Source organism: Periplaneta americana, chromosome 9 (assembly GCF_040183065.1).
Source record: "Periplaneta americana isolate PAMFEO1 chromosome 9, P.americana_PAMFEO1_priV1, whole genome shotgun sequence".
NCBI classification, from domain to species: Eukaryota; Metazoa; Arthropoda; class Insecta; order Blattodea; family Blattidae; genus Periplaneta; species Periplaneta americana.
This window is the reverse complement of record NC_091125.1, coordinates 89,102,748-89,118,726: the sequence shown is the minus strand read 5'-3', so window position 1 is coordinate 89,118,726 and position 15,979 is coordinate 89,102,748. Positions and strand designations below refer to the sequence as shown.

General features: G+C 36.1%; 1 protein-coding gene across 3 annotated transcripts in view; it reads right to left on the bottom strand.

Annotated features, from left to right (window-relative positions):
- LOC138706208 (uncharacterized) overlaps positions 1-15,979 on the bottom strand; it is a 110,592-nt gene that overhangs the window by 41,139 nt on the left and 53,474 nt on the right. The window contains exon 2 of one of the 3 annotated variants that reach the window (XM_069835236.1): positions 3,116-3,202. The exons of the other annotated variants lie outside the window; for them this stretch is intronic. The gene's annotated coding sequence lies outside the window, so the exon portion shown is untranslated. The remainder of the gene's footprint in view (positions 1-3,115; positions 3,203-15,979) is intronic. 3 annotated transcript variants of the gene reach the window in all.

The window sequence follows — 15,979 nt, the reverse complement described above, 5'->3', positions numbered from 1 at the left end:
TTGTTTTGGCTAACTCTCCCCTATATTATATGTCTGACGTTTATTTTCTTTACGAAATTAAAAAGTTAATTTTGACACAATTATTTTACGCGCGCAGTTTAACAATTAACGCCATGATACGAGATTAGTAAAGCTCGGGCTAATGACATTAGAACTCACAGCGTTACAAAGTAATAGAAACCGCAAAAGAAACATATATATATATATATATATATATATATATATATTCAATATTATGTCTAAACATTAATTTCGTTAGTAGGTCTACATGGATTATTTTTTATGTTATTTATGACTATGTTATTCTCAATATATTGTCACAGCGCAACTCCCCCCGTTCTCCTCTTTTCGACTTCGAATTCTGTGAAAATGGAATTACGGGAGTAGATACGGTGAAAAACACAAGAAGAAAAACATGACAAAAAAAGAGAGATAGAAAAATAAACAGAAAAAAGCAAAGAAGCATTATAAAAAGGAAAAGAGGAGGTAGGGAGAGAAATAAAATGGGGGAAAATGGGCCTATAAGTAGTGAAAAGAGTAAGGTAAAAAATAAGAGGTAAAGGAAGAAAGAGAAGACAGGAGACATATAAAAAAGGAAAACAGAGTATAAAGGAAGTGCATAGGAAGAAAATACATAAAATAGGGAAAAAAAAGTAAAAGAAGAAACAAGAAAGATACTGTATATTATGATCATAAGAAAAGAGAGGACGAGAACAAAAATAGCCTATAGAGAAGAAAAAGAAACAAGGGCAGTTAGAGAGAACAGAAAAAGAGGAAGGAAGAAGACAAATTAGGGGAAAGGTCAGCGTAGATAGAAAGGAAGAAAAGGAGAGAATGGAAAAGATAGGTTACAATTTTCTCACATGTCGTCATATCCCCATTATCTCCGAACAGTCTTTGTGGCTGAAAACATATTCTAAATAATTACAATTATAACTTTAGTTAGTTAATGGAAAGGTGTTTAAGTTGGTTATTTAACAACGCTGTATCAACTATCAGGTTATTTAGAGTCGATGGAATTGGTGATGGCGAGATGAGGCCGAGGATTCTCCATAGATTATCTGACATATTCTTGGAGAAAACATAGGAAAAAAACAACCAGGCAATCAGCCCAAGTGGGAATCGCCTACGCCCGAGCACAGCTTCGGATCAGCAGGTAAACGAGCTATCGTTTGAGCTACACTGGTGGGTTTGGAAAAGTGCTATAAATGAAGAATTACAATTATTACCATCTCAATTTTTTAATAACTCCGTGGTTGAAAAAGTGCGCTAAATAAAGAATTACGTAGAACATTATAATCTATATACTATATTATAAAAGGCAACCCTCAAATTATTTTGCTTGGAAGGTACAAATACGTCACGGATATGGCATCACGTGACTCCAGCAATCAACAAAACCATATGATTAGCCTTTTTCAAGTTGGCGGACTTGCTACATGTGCACTGAGCAGTTCCGAGGTTAAGTACGACGAATGCACAAAGCACCCGTGTAGAAATGCATTCCTCCATAGGAAGAGAGGGGAGGAAGGTGCTTAACTGGTGACAGAGTTTAGTGTGACCAACATTTTGCAACTTGTCGCTTTCAGTCATGATGATTAAAACGGTAGAATGTTATTAAAGATAGATTTTTCTAATAATATAACTATGTTGTGATGTTAATAATTATGCTAGTATTTCATATGCATACAATTTTGAACCTTACATTGAAGAGTGAGTTATAAGTGACTTTGTTGCTTTGTTATTGTCAATGTTAATTCGAAAATTGGCCTGTAAGTTATAACTTAATGACACAAGATAAAATTATAACTGCCTTTCATGATAATTATAGTGATGGAAAAAGTTTAGGTGGAAATAACAAAACTAAGAGGGTTATACCATGGACAGCCATAGCACCAAGTGATGCAAATGTACCCTTCAAATTGAGAAGAAAACAGTTTCCAATAATTCCAGCTTTCTTTATAACTATAACCAAAGCACAAGGGCGAACATTCAATAAATTTGAATTTCTTTACTGTAACCTTTACGATGGCGGGGGGGGGGGGGGCGAGGAAAGTACTACAAAAACATGTAACGCAAAGTGAGGAAGAGGGCCATCTTTCAAAAGAGTGCAGAATTTTTACGGAAGCGTAGTCAAAAAACGATGCCTTTTATGCTTGAAGCGAATGAAATATTGCTTCTATGTTGATTTCTTTATAGTCAATTGAGGCGTTCTCTCGAACAAGAACTTAACTGCAAAATATTGAATTTGAGCTACAGAGCATCGAACATTTCAGATCTCTTCAACATTGCACAGGACGACATTCAACATGTTTCTGAAAGGCGCTGTGTTTGTTGAAGGGAAATTATATTTTGTCAGGAGGTACATGTGTTATTAAGAATTCAATAGCCTATATGCTGGAAATGGAAAGACGACGTAATAGAAGTTAAGTTGTTATTCCAGAGAACGCCTTAATTATTATGTCGTGGCCTTGGTTTGACAAGGTTCTAACTAACAAAATTGGCAAAAATGTGTTTTCCATTTGTAATCATTCTTTATAATACTGTCTAGCTTATAAATACATTTCAGCACAATTTGTTGAAAAATGAAGGAATTAGCAATGTGACAGAGTTCTATCTGATGACAACTTTTGAAAATATTTGTTTTGACAAAGTTCTAACTGCAAGCTGCTACTATTCTCTCGCAAATATCCAGGAATTCAATTTGTGCGATGCACAGCTAAGCATGATATCATATTTTATTTGTAACTTTCATGACGTATTGATAAACATATGAGTAATGTGGTCACATTATTTATAATTAATTGAAAAGAAATACCAGTATACCGATACTTTTTTTCTATGGGGAACAGCTATCAGCATAATAAAAGTGAGATATCAAAGTTCTGATGACTACCCTGATGATTACATTCCTCCTACTTCATCTGATAATGATTATGAAGAAACAACCCCAAGGACGTAATTATCGTATGTAATGAACCTAACCTCAGTGGTAACATGTGGTCTACAATGAATTTTGTGAGATCTGATAAGCTATTACAAATTAAGATCCTGCCTTGAAGAATGTATAATTTTCAAAGAATATGGTTTCTTTACCATTAAATTGTCTGCTTACCGTTATATGCCTCAAATAAGACAAAACAGAGGTCTAAATGAGAAGGAAACAGAGTGACGTTGGCCACAAAGTTTCCGGTAATTAAATCTGAAAAAAAAAATTAATGAAGAGGAAGGAAATGACAAGCAGGCAGCTTTTGGAAAGAAGACTTGACTTCAATAATAAATTTTCAACATCTCAGCAAATTTCTTCAATTGAGTGACGTACTGTTTCACAGAGTTATAATGCCAACAATAGCATTTCGATGGACAAAGATTTACACACTGAAAAAAGTTTTGCGTATATAAGCTGCTAAACAATACGTAAGATGATTTTTATATTCAATCCCTTCGTCTTCCACTTAGCCATTTTTTCACGTGTTCATAACATTTACACATCACTGAACAATCAATGAATTTGTGATCAGGGATTTCATGTACAATTACAGCCCAGGTTGGAATTTGTTACAAACTACAGCGCAAAGTGAAAGGGGCGAGCGACAGCATGTCATTGCCTGACAGGCCTGCGGGGTTGCGGTCGCCGCCTTTGTGCACACAATTTTTGTGCTTCATGCAAGGACTCTTTACCCGTTATTCTACATTGTCATGTTACCTTTTGTCAAGTCATTTGTAATTCCCTTTCCCATTTCACTTGCCTGTCATCTCATTTCTTTAGCATTGCGAAATGTAAACGACTAGTCCAAGTGTGGACTTTGACAGTTTGCGGAATGTGGGGAATTTAATTAATGTATTAACATTTATTCCTCTCTGTATACGTAATCAACTGCATACTATCATTTCTATCTACTGGAATTAGATGTAGAAGAAGCAAATCAAAGCTACGGCGATCTGGGAAAAGATTTTAATTATCGGTACATGTACTACTAGGGAAATAAATGCACATGTCGTGTTCTGGACTCCATTCTCTTACCTTTAAGTTTCATACAGTTCCTCAGTGCAATAGCCTACAAGTGTCTTTATTCCTGTCATGTAAATGTCATTTTAAAATTCAGCGAGTCAAGTCTTATTAATTTATTACAGTGCGGGCACTTTAAAAGTCCCGAAGCATTGCTCGGCTCGTAGGCGGCCCAAGCCCCGTGCAATCGCCGGCATTCCCCTCCATGAAACTGCGGCGTTCTTACCGCGTGCAGTCAGTCGTGATTCGTGAGTGAGATTTCATTAGAGAGTACAGTAGCTTTGTGCAATGGTGAGATATTCACTGCGTCATATACAGTGTTGCCAGGAAGTTTAGGGACATCTTATAATTCTTATAAATTGCTGCCCCGACCTTAAATTATTAGAGAAACTAACAATGTTTTAACCGTTGATTAACAATAGGAAAGACTAATTTTTAACTCAGAAGGCTATGGCGCTTGCCTGCCGATCTGGAGTTGCGCTCGGGAGTGGGTTCGATTCCCACTTGGGCTGATTACCTGGTTGGGTTTTTCCGAGGTTTTCTCCACCTGTAAGGCGAATGTCAGATATACCACCTTACTATCACCAATCCCATCCACGCTAAATAACCGAGTAGTTGATACAGCGTCGTTAAATCACCAACTATTAAAGAAAACATCAATTATCACATTTTGCTCAACTACAGCTAAATAAAGTTGATGAAGCGTGAAAGTAAAGGAAACATCGAGGTCAGAATCTCAAGAAATAAATGTCACATTTAAATGGGTCTCTAGATGGTATATATCCAAATTTAATCCCATTACATATACGCTTACAAGTTCAAAGAACCTGCAGAAGAGGCCCTTGATCTGTCTAGAAAGATCAACTGATAGAATACCTACTCATTTACAAGTTTCATGTTTATGATGGAGTGCCGGACTATTCTAAAGGTCCACCAGACATGCGTTTATATATAGGAATGTGAACCTTACGGATTCATTTCAGGGTCGTATCCTGGCAACAAACTGATTATATTTCCGAGAACGTGTACGCCCGGATTACAGTGACGACGTGCATATGATCGAAGTGATCGAACCCTCTTCAGCTACAAGGATTCAATGTATTATCTGAACCTAGTCACCAAACGTAGTTTTAGTAGGTTTATCCAGCATTTTTGTACGTATATTATACATGTTTCTGAAGCCGAGAACAAATATCAGATGTGGACAAAACCCGAAAACATTCACTAGCCAGCTCCTGTCAGAAGGCAGCATATTCTTCCAAGACGCAAGGTAATTAAAAAAAATCCGTGGCGCGACAGCCCATCAAGAGCCATGGCCGACCGGCCTGCTGCCTTAGCAGAGGTGAACGATCATCCAACCAGTACGGAGGTATCGTGTGGTAAGCGAGATGATCTCCCCGAGCCATTATGGCTGGCTCGCAGAAAACTAATTATTAGAGCCCGGAAAGTTAGGCATTTCTAACAGTTAAAATAAGCAAGCAAAAAAGGCAATAAAAAACCTAGAAAAAGGCACAATAATCTTTTAAAAAGGCATTATAAATTTTAAATATATTTTAGCAATAAATTTAAATTATATCAACATAACTCACATATTTACTTCGTACGTGACACATGTTGACTTATAAAATGCTTTCTTTCGTGAGTAACTGTCTTTTCACAAATCTTACATAACAAATCTGTTCCATCGGTTGAAAACACATGGGCATCAAATTCACTAACGTAAGCATGAACTTTACTTTGCAATGGTTTACTGAATTTAGACATTCTAAGCTAACCCATGGTTGTCACCCGACAATAATTGACAGTTCCTCACTCAAATTTCTTTCTCCTACAATAATAAACACGAGTAGCACAAAACTGTAACAGAGGATTTGAAAATATGAAAGCAAACAATTGGAAATGGTACGTGGCAACTTCTATGAGAGCGAGCTTAATATTTAAAATTATAAAGCTGATTATTGGTATGGTGAAGACATGACAATATATTTGTAACTGTGGATCGTCGATCATTATTCATATTACAACTTACAATAGTATTAAAGCACGATTATTAGCAGATTAAGCACTGAAATAAATTACTTTTATTTACTTTTGTTAGTAAAGTTAGTCATTCATACACATTACAATTAATTAGAAAATTACAAATAAACAAGAAATATTGCTTTAAAATGAGAGAAAAAAGGCATATTATTAGTAAAGGCAAAACAGGTAAAATAAAAATTAGCACTATCACTCTGATTTACTCCAAATCACATTTATATCTATGCAAATAATGATTTACTTCCACCCAGTAAAAAAGGCATTTTGCCAAACATCCGGGCTGTACTAATTATTATCCATCACTCGCTGTAGTTCTTACTGACAAGTGAAAAATAGTGAAAATGACGGGTAATAAGTTTCAGTTCTCTCAAGATATGTGAGTTTGTCTTCTACACAACATATTTTAGAAGATGATAACCATTATCACAAGAAATACAGAGCATTTCTATGCAGACTCGTTCCACTCCAGCTTGTACCTCAAAACTGTTAGCGGGCGGCTAGTGGTCATACGCCGGCATACACGCTTCCCTACTCAGGTCGTTCCCACTCCACCACCCTCTACCTAAGCGGGACGGGTGCTTCGCCCGTCGTAAGCCGACGGAACATTACTACCTGGGACAACTGCATAGGAACGTTCTGTACGCGATGGTTAGTTTCTTTTAGAGGTGCCGAAAATGTATGGACAACGAAGGCAGCTAGTTTCTGCACTTCTTTCATAAAACAACTTCTTAACTGCATTTATTTTATAAATTGAAGATCTCCTCGGAAAAAGGATGTAACATCAAATTAATGAAATATGTGACTTCGATGTAAAAAGTAATTTTGAAGCATTCATTTATAACAATAAATTACTGCATCCAATAGCTGAATAAACTTTTATCCTTGATTAATCAAATGATTATAGGCCTAATAAAATATGTCTCTGAAATTATTTTCTTTTCTCCTGAAACCTATATTATACATTTTTTGGTTACATTCTTATTCCTGGAAGGTCTTCCATTATTGTTAAGGAAACTGTAGAACCTGCATGTATGCTTCACTCTACAATAACCGTCATGCAACTGCGAGAAAGATTATGTAACATACTGTGAGAAAAACAAAATGACTTGTTTTCGTGATAGACTAGGACACTGTTTGGCTGTGAATGGTTCTCATTTTCAGCATATGTTGTGAAGTTTGGTTAGTGATAGTGTTTTGTTTGGTTTTATGGCCTACTCAACATGATTTTATACACTTATACTTGTCTCAAGTTTGAAGTCCATGAAACTAAATAGTTAAAAGACACGAAACGGATGAATGTGTAAAATTTCTACGCATTCATACGTAAAATAAAATGGAGATTCGGAATATGTAAATCTTAAAACAGAGTATTATTATTAATATTATGAATTGTACTTTATTATTAACTAAACGTACCCGTGCGCTCCGCTGCACCTGTTAGAAATAAATGTAAAGTAATTACGTAATTAAAATAGGACGTTTGATCCAGGGAACATTCGTGTTTGTTAGAAGGATAAATCGTTTAATATGTTACTTAATTGAAATTGTATTTAAATAATTAAATTGCGATCATTTTGGTCCAGAGAGCACTCATTTGGTGCAATGACAATTCCTTTAACATGTTTCTTATTTGTTATTACACACAACTATAGTTTAATGAAGATTGACATATAATTTAGTTTTAATGTGTAAACTTTATATTACTTGCTATATGGTTCCATTGAATTAAGGTAATTACTTAATTTTAACCCTTGTTTTCTACGTCTTCAGTAAATGGCGCTTGGCCCACTATGGTTCTGAAACCTTCAAATAACTTAAATAGTGATACAGCATAAACAGTGATATGTAATTATATTTCTTTCTTTCGAAAATGTAAGAATTCACGATCTCCTATGTACCATTGCTATGGAATGAATAAATGTGGTTTTTCTTCCTACTCAAAAAATTTTATATTTTGCACATGGGAATTACTGCAGGAACAACAACGCTACAATCTGAGGCGGCGGTGAAAACGTATTGTATTATTATTTTAAAAGTTTATCAGACCTACCAAATTTTGCATAGAATAAAACTTATCGGAAATCATTTTTAAAGAAACTTTTGTTATGTAACATTTTTCACAAAAAAACAATAATAAGCGAGATATTTCGATTTAATTCAGGCCCCGTTAAATGAAATATTTTGAATGCCATATAGCCTAAAATCTAAATTACAACGAACTTAACTTATATTTCAATTTTCATCGAAATCCGTTCAGCCATTATCGCGTGAAAAGGTAACAAACATCCAGACAGACAGACATACAAACAAAAATTTCAAAAAAGCGATTTTCGGTCTCAGGATGAATAATTATACATGTTAACACCAATTATTTTTGGAAAAGGGAAAATTACAGAAAATTTTCGGCTACATATTTATTATTATATTATATTATATTATATAAAAAGTGCGTTGATAACGGATGTACTCCGATAAGAAAGTTTTTAATTTGTTGTGGGGGCTCTTGAATCTCAGAAGCAACAACCTTTACAACAGCGCAACATAATCTGCTTGGCTCATTACCCAATTTTTTTTTGCATTGCATTTATTGCATATATAGTCTATTTTATGTATTTTAACACGATTCAATTGAGCATAGTTAAAATTTGAATTATAAAATAATGGATTGCTAAGCTAACGTACTATCACTGCATACTAAATCAATACACTCTCGTTGTTCATTAATTCTCTGAGATTAAAATGAGTGTGTACATAAATATTATTTTAAGAAATACAGAAAAAGAATGTACAAAAAAGCCTATCAAATTTTCTGTGCATAGGAATAGTTTAATAGCTTTCGATTGTTGCTGTCCAAGGCCCCTTTTTCGATTGTTGTTGCCCAAGGCCCCTTATAGACGAAGTCATTTATTTCATTGCACCGTCTTAAATGGCGTTATTTTAATTTTAAAACTCATTTATCTCATTAAATATCAGTCCTATCAAAATTTTGTAAAGAATAAAACTTATCGGAAATCATTTTTAAAGAAACTTTTGTTATGTAACATTTTTCATAAAAATCAATAATAAGCGAGATGTTTCGATTTATTTAATTCAGGCCCCCTTATAACCCCCCTTTTAAATAAAGTATTTTGAATGCCATGTAGCCTAATATCTAAGTTACAACGAACTTAATTTATATTCCAATTTTCATATAAATCGGTTCAGCCATTATCGCGTTAAAAGGTAACAAACATACAGACAGACATACAAACAAAAATTTCAAAAATGCGATTTTCGGTTTCAGGGTGGTTAATTATATATGTTAGGACCAATTATTTTTGGAAAATCGAAAATTACCAGAAAAATTTCGGCTACAGATTTATTATTACTATAGATGTAATTATTGACTGTAATTAGTTATCACTACCACCGGGTATTTACCAATTTTCAGTGTGAATAAATATATGCATACACTAAAAAAAATAAGTTTACTGTCCCACTCTGTATACCTGAATAACTTTTATCGAACACAGGTACCATATTGTATGGTTTATCCTTAAAAGCTTTTGCATAAAACCTTTTTTAAATTAAAATTTAAGAAGTTATGAGTAAATGCTGATTCACAATAAACCGGGAACGGAAACGAGAACGATAACGGAAATAATGTTAAAATAATGTATTTAAATGTGTGCATTCACAATAGTTAATTGTGAATCCTTACGTTTAAATACATATATTTGAACAATATTGCCGTTCTCGTTCTCGTTGTCGTTTCCGTTCCCGGTTTATTGTGAACCAGCCTTAATGCTTCATACTTAACACACTGTATATTTTTCGTTCTTCTTGAAGTATTTTCCTCTACACACTGCATTCCACCTCACAGAGATAAAATTAGTACGTCGTGCAGCAGGTAAATTTTTATCTCGTAGAACTCCGTCCTTAATTTTGTATCACAGGAAAATTAAATGTGTGGAAATCTAAAACCTTCTTCCTATTATTATCCTAATGTATTTAAACAATATGTACAAATTTATCATAATTGAAGGGGTCAGAAGCAAAGGGTTATAAGTGCACTTAAGTTATTTTTCAGAAAATGTGGTTGAAAGTACTTAAGCTTTAGTAAATTTCGTGCAAATTTTTATTTAAATTGGTTACTGTGGTTAAAAGATATATAATATCCCTTTGCTACTACAATTTAGATGTTTTACATAGCTTGCTCTGGATGCACTTAACTTATGTTCTTAGAAATGTCACTTGTACTCTTTGCTTCTGACATCCTCACTTACAAACTAGATACACATTTGGCTTAAATCAGTGTAGGATTATTTGTTATTTACAAAAAGGTAAAGGTATCTCCGTCACACGCCATGAAGGCACTTGGGGGGGCATGGAGGTAGAGCCCCATGCTTTCCATGGCCTCGGCAATAGAATGAGGTGGCGTGGTCTGCACCACGCTCTGACCTCCTTTTACCCTCGGGAAAGACCCGGTACTCAGTTTTATAGGAGGTTGAGTGAACCTCGGGGCAGTTCTGGTTTTGTTACATGAAGACAAAATAAACGAATAATAAATGCGTTTGAAACGTACATTTAAACATTATTATGCTTTTAATAGCCTATGGTTTTTAGCTTTTGGAACCAAAAATAAGTAGATACACGGCGGATCCTACGTAATATTGGTCTATTTTGACGCAAGCCGTCCATTGTCTAAGACAGTAGTTTAGCTATTGATATCGATAACAGACATCCAAGTTCTAAGCGAGATTCGAACGTACGCTTATGGCTGTCATGCAATGACCATGTTTTGCGTAGTAACAGGTACACGTAAAGACAACAAAAACAACAACAACAATAATAATAATAATAATAATAATAATAATAATAATAATAATAATAATAATATAAGAGGAGAAGGAAGAAGTATAGGGGTCCGGAAGGAGGAGAAAAAGGAATCGAAGCCTGGTCTGTGACAACACGCTGTCATCTATCTCACTATGCAAACGGATCCAGAGTTCACTCACGTCGCATTGTAATGGTCGCTGGCGCCACCTGCCGACGACAATGAAAGTGACGTCACGGCCCGACAACTCGGCACCTAGGTTACGCAACACGAGATCGACACAGGTGTCTGCTCGCGGACCACTGCTACAAATCCAGCAAGTCTTTCTTCTTCGTGGTCGAATGTGAGTCGTGATGATGATGTTGAAGTGGTCGTGGAGAAATGGCGCAATCGGTTAGTAGGAGAAACCAAAGTGAATCAAGTAAACTTGCAACACAGACCTTTTATCATGCGCCAATCTAGTGGAAATTGAACCCGCGACCTCACTGAAGATGGAACTTATGGTGACTAAACTGTAGAAACAAGAGTACAGAAAATAAGCAAGCTCGCATGCACAGATACACAGTATCTAGGTAGGCAGGTGGGCAGACTAGAATATATCAGACAGAGACAGACATCGGATGTATCGAACAAACCGTACAAAGCATACATAACGTAGGCGTATAGGTCGTTCGTTATCTCGTTAAACCAAATGGATGAGTGCGCCGTAGCTGATAGTAGAACCTTACGGTGGGGTAAGTGAACTAGCTTGCTACAAGTGGAAGCGTAGCGAGGGAGGGAAGCATACCAGTCCACTTTTCTTCCCCTCACGCGCAAGTAGGTTTCACGAGATAACGAATGGCCTATTTATACATAGGGTAGTCTCATAGCCTCGTCATTAGAAGTATGTTTATCGTTTGTCATTTGTAATTTGTTATTTGGAGTTGTAATACTTGTAAAAACCCTTGAATTTTGCGGATTTGAAGAAAGTTTGTGCTATTTGTGAACTACGAAGATGAAGTGTCAAGTGGAAAAAACTAAAACTTCCTATATATTCTTTTGTTTGAGCTTAATAGAGGAACAAAGGCAGCGGAGACGGCTCGAAATATTTGTGTCATGTACAGGGAGAATGCCATCTGAGAAAGCACTGTCGTTTCAACACACAACAAACCATAGTTAATGTCCATTCACAGAGGATTTATTTTATTTTATTGGGTTATTTTACGACGCTTTATCAACATCTAGGGTATTTAGCGTCTGAATGAAATGAAGGTAATAATGCCGGTGAAATGAGTCCGGGGCCCAGCACCGAAAGTGACCCAGCATTTGCTTGTATTTGGTTGAGGGAAAATCCAGGAAAAAACCTCAACCAGGTAACTTGCCCCGACCGGGATTCGAACCCGGGCTACCTGGTTTCGCGGCCAGACGCGCTGACCGTTACTCCACAGGTGTGGACTTCACAGAAGATGATATGCGTCGGATAGGATAAAGAAGGTATCGTGTACTACGAATTGCTTCTCAGGAATGTAACCATAGCTGCTGACATTTACTGCCAACAACTCAGACGTCTTGCGGCCGCAATTGACACGACCGCACTCCGCTAACATGATTAAAGCAGCTATCCAGGAGTTTGGTTGGGAAGTGATTCCATATCCCCCATATTCTCCCGATCTTGTCCCCTCAGATTTCTACCTCTTCCGTTCTCTATCCAACTGTCTTCGAGGGAACTACTTTGATAACGAAAATGATTTTGAAAACTAGGCTTGACGACATTTTTAAACTACAAACCAACAGATTTCTTCAGAAGCGGAATCGAAAAATTACCCCAGCGTTGGCAGAGCCTCATAGGTAATGTAGGAGAATATATTACTGATTAATTTCGCTCTCCTATTCACCTCAAATAAAAACTTTATTCACAGCGAAAAAACGCTACTAATTTTGCAACAATGCAATAATTAACTCTCAGTATGACAGCTGCACGCCACTGCCGGTTCTGCACGCCGCTGTTCAGCAGACGTGTGTTTGTTTTTGTAATGAGGCACGAACGCAAGGTCTGCTTGTTTGGCTCGCGTTCTGTGGCGTTGCATCAGCTGTTATCTGCCTGCACAGACTGAACAACACTAACAGCGCGTGCCGCGTAGGGTGCGCGCCCCACAGCGTGGCAACTTTCCCTTTTGAATGGCAGGGTCTGAATGTCGTGCGTGGCGCCGGTAACAGGAAATTGACCTTAGAGCAAACAGGAAGACTTTCTCTATCGGAAATGCACCAATTTTTATTTAACGTCCATTGTTAACTGCGGAGGTTATTCAGAGACGATGAGAAGGAAGTTGCTTGCTTATAAGTAGGGCCAGGATTCTTAGGAAAATAAATATTTTATTTGCACTGTAATAGAAACTCGTAAAGTTTTCATCAAGTAATCTTCCACAAAAGCCCCATTTCAGATTAATGAATGTTCAGTGAAGCTGCTTAGACGTAACAGCTGGCAACTGTTTTTCGGAATTGTCTATCTGTGGACCTGTGGAACTGCAGTCTGCTCTCTCACCACAGACGATAAGAACTGCCACCACTAAAAAACGTGTACTGTAACTAACACACATAAACATTGATGTGTCATTTAGGAGTGCCTTGTAAGTTATCGTAACGCTGATTCAGAAAGCAATTATAATTTCATAAACATCAGCTGCCTCAGTTGTCGTTTCCAATCATAAACATATCTCTATGGAGTGCATGTTGTTTCTCATTGGCCAGGGCGCCCTTTTTCCCCAGTCCAAGGCAGTGTTTCGCGATAATCGTCATTTGTAATGGACAACTTGGGAATGAATCTCACTGTGTACTGTAATTCTTCAGCAGTTGGCGAGATAGCATAATTTATACTGGTGAGTACTGCATATTGTTTATACTCACATAAAATAATTGAAATGTAATTAAATATTTTTCCTTTTTTGTCACATATTTTCCCGATTTTTAGCACATAAAAATAAATATTTTTCCGACTTTTAAAAAATTCGAGCCTATTTATAAGTAAGAGGCACTCTTTTTTCGCATGAACGATAAACGCAACAAAAAATATAATAAAGTCATTTGAAGGTATCTTTACAGATCATATGATTGTGATTACTAAAATATAGATATTATTTTCGCGAATTACAGCAAAAGTTCAATTTGAAGCTAAATTGAGTAATTTTGCGGAAAGTGCGAAATTCTAGCTATAAATTCTGTGGTGTTCGGGTAAAGGGGGATAAGTTATTTTTTGTGCAGATGGAATTTAGTTCCCCAGATGAATACACAAGTTAAATTATACAAGTGAGTGTGCAAAAAGCAAAAGAATACTAGCATTTGATGTATTTTATTTGTGTAGAAAATTATTTGCAATAAGTATCCGAAGTTTGATTTTCATTCATCACCAAACTCATTGTTATGACTTATCTCCCTTTACCCACATAGCACAGAATTATTCTCAGAAAATAAGTTTCAAATTTTGTTCCAGGTTTGTGTATGTGTGTGTGTGAAAAAAGAAATTCCAGCTTGACAAAAATATAAATAGCTATGGACAGAACATGACGTTCTTTGTTCCAGGACGTACCAGTAGATGACTATCAACCTTTACCTGCATACTTTGATTAGCTTTTGTATTTCTATACTAAAAGCCAGGTTATGAACCGACTAAACAGGAAGTAGTTGGCAGGGCGAGAGGAAAGTGCGGGTTAGAGGGGTAGCCTGTGCAGCGATGACACGTTGTGCATGGCGGGGTGGAGGGGGGAAGGAGAACGGAGCTTTTCATTGGACTTCACGTGAAAATGTCGTCTGCTAACGAAAATCTGGCAACGTAATCACGGAGACAGTGTAGCCAAACTTCCCAGTTCATTTACAGTACCACGGGCAATACGAGTCGCATTTCGTACCAGCGTCATTAGCTCGTGCTTTCTTAAAACAGTAATTTTAATTACTAATATTGTTGATAGTGTTATCGAGAACTATATGCAGTAGTTATTTTAAACATATCGGTGACAAACGCTTAACACACTTTGAATCTCGCGCCACTATGTGGCAATAGAGCTCAGAAAGCGAGCAACAGAACGTTGCTTCCGGTTTAGTCGGTTCATAACCTGGCTTTTAGTATAGCACCATCCATGAGTCCATGTGCAAATGTGTAAAAGTAAGAATTAATTCATAATTATTGCTAGATAATAGGAATGAAAAAAATAATAAAATTATAGGTATTGTATTAATTTTTTATTTATATTCCTGGAAAATTTAAGATAATATAACGATAATTTTCACAATGTTCTTTGTCTAATATTTAAATAAAAATAAAGTGAAATTAAAGTGATAGCGCATGTAATACTTAGCGAAAAATCGCGCAAAGGTAATTTTCTTCTCACAAAAATGGGCAAAAAAAATGCGAAAAATAATGCTTTTACTTCCAATGTAAGGTAAAGCAGGTAACATTGCTGGTATGGTAGGATTACTTATTATGGTAGTAGGCACGATAAATGAATATGAAGGTGAATATAACGACGAAATGAGCCCTGGGACAGGCGCCAGCATTTCGTTCTTCCAGTTAAATAGTGTTGTAACTCGAAAGTTGTGATGTGTAAAGATATGCTCTTTCCTAGTAAAATACTGTCTTAAAATATTTTAATAAAAAGGCAGCAAAGCCTTTGGTAATTTACTATTTTATTATTAAAATTTCATACCCTCAATTAGTAAAACAGAGTTGAAAATAATACGAAAGTAATATGTGACATTCGACATAGTACAACAATATTTTACTGAGAATGCGATTTGCTCTTAATGAGTTGAAATCCCCGGAAAATACCTCAACCAGGCAATTTTTTCAATCAAGATTCGATTCCGGGTCCGCTAGTTTCGGAGTGATATAGTCATACTGATCATTGTACTGTAACAGTAGTGGGCAATTTGTCCCAATCAGGATTCGATCATAGACCCGCTAGTTTCGCAGCGATACAGTCATACTGACTACTGCATTGCCAAAACGGTGGAGCTTAGTATAATATTCTAAGCCTTGGAAAATTTATGGGATAAATATATGTTGATAAATAGTTTGACATAATAGACAAGTAAGAGATGTAACAATTAACAAAAGGTGTTTCTGATATACGTAAAAATCCCCA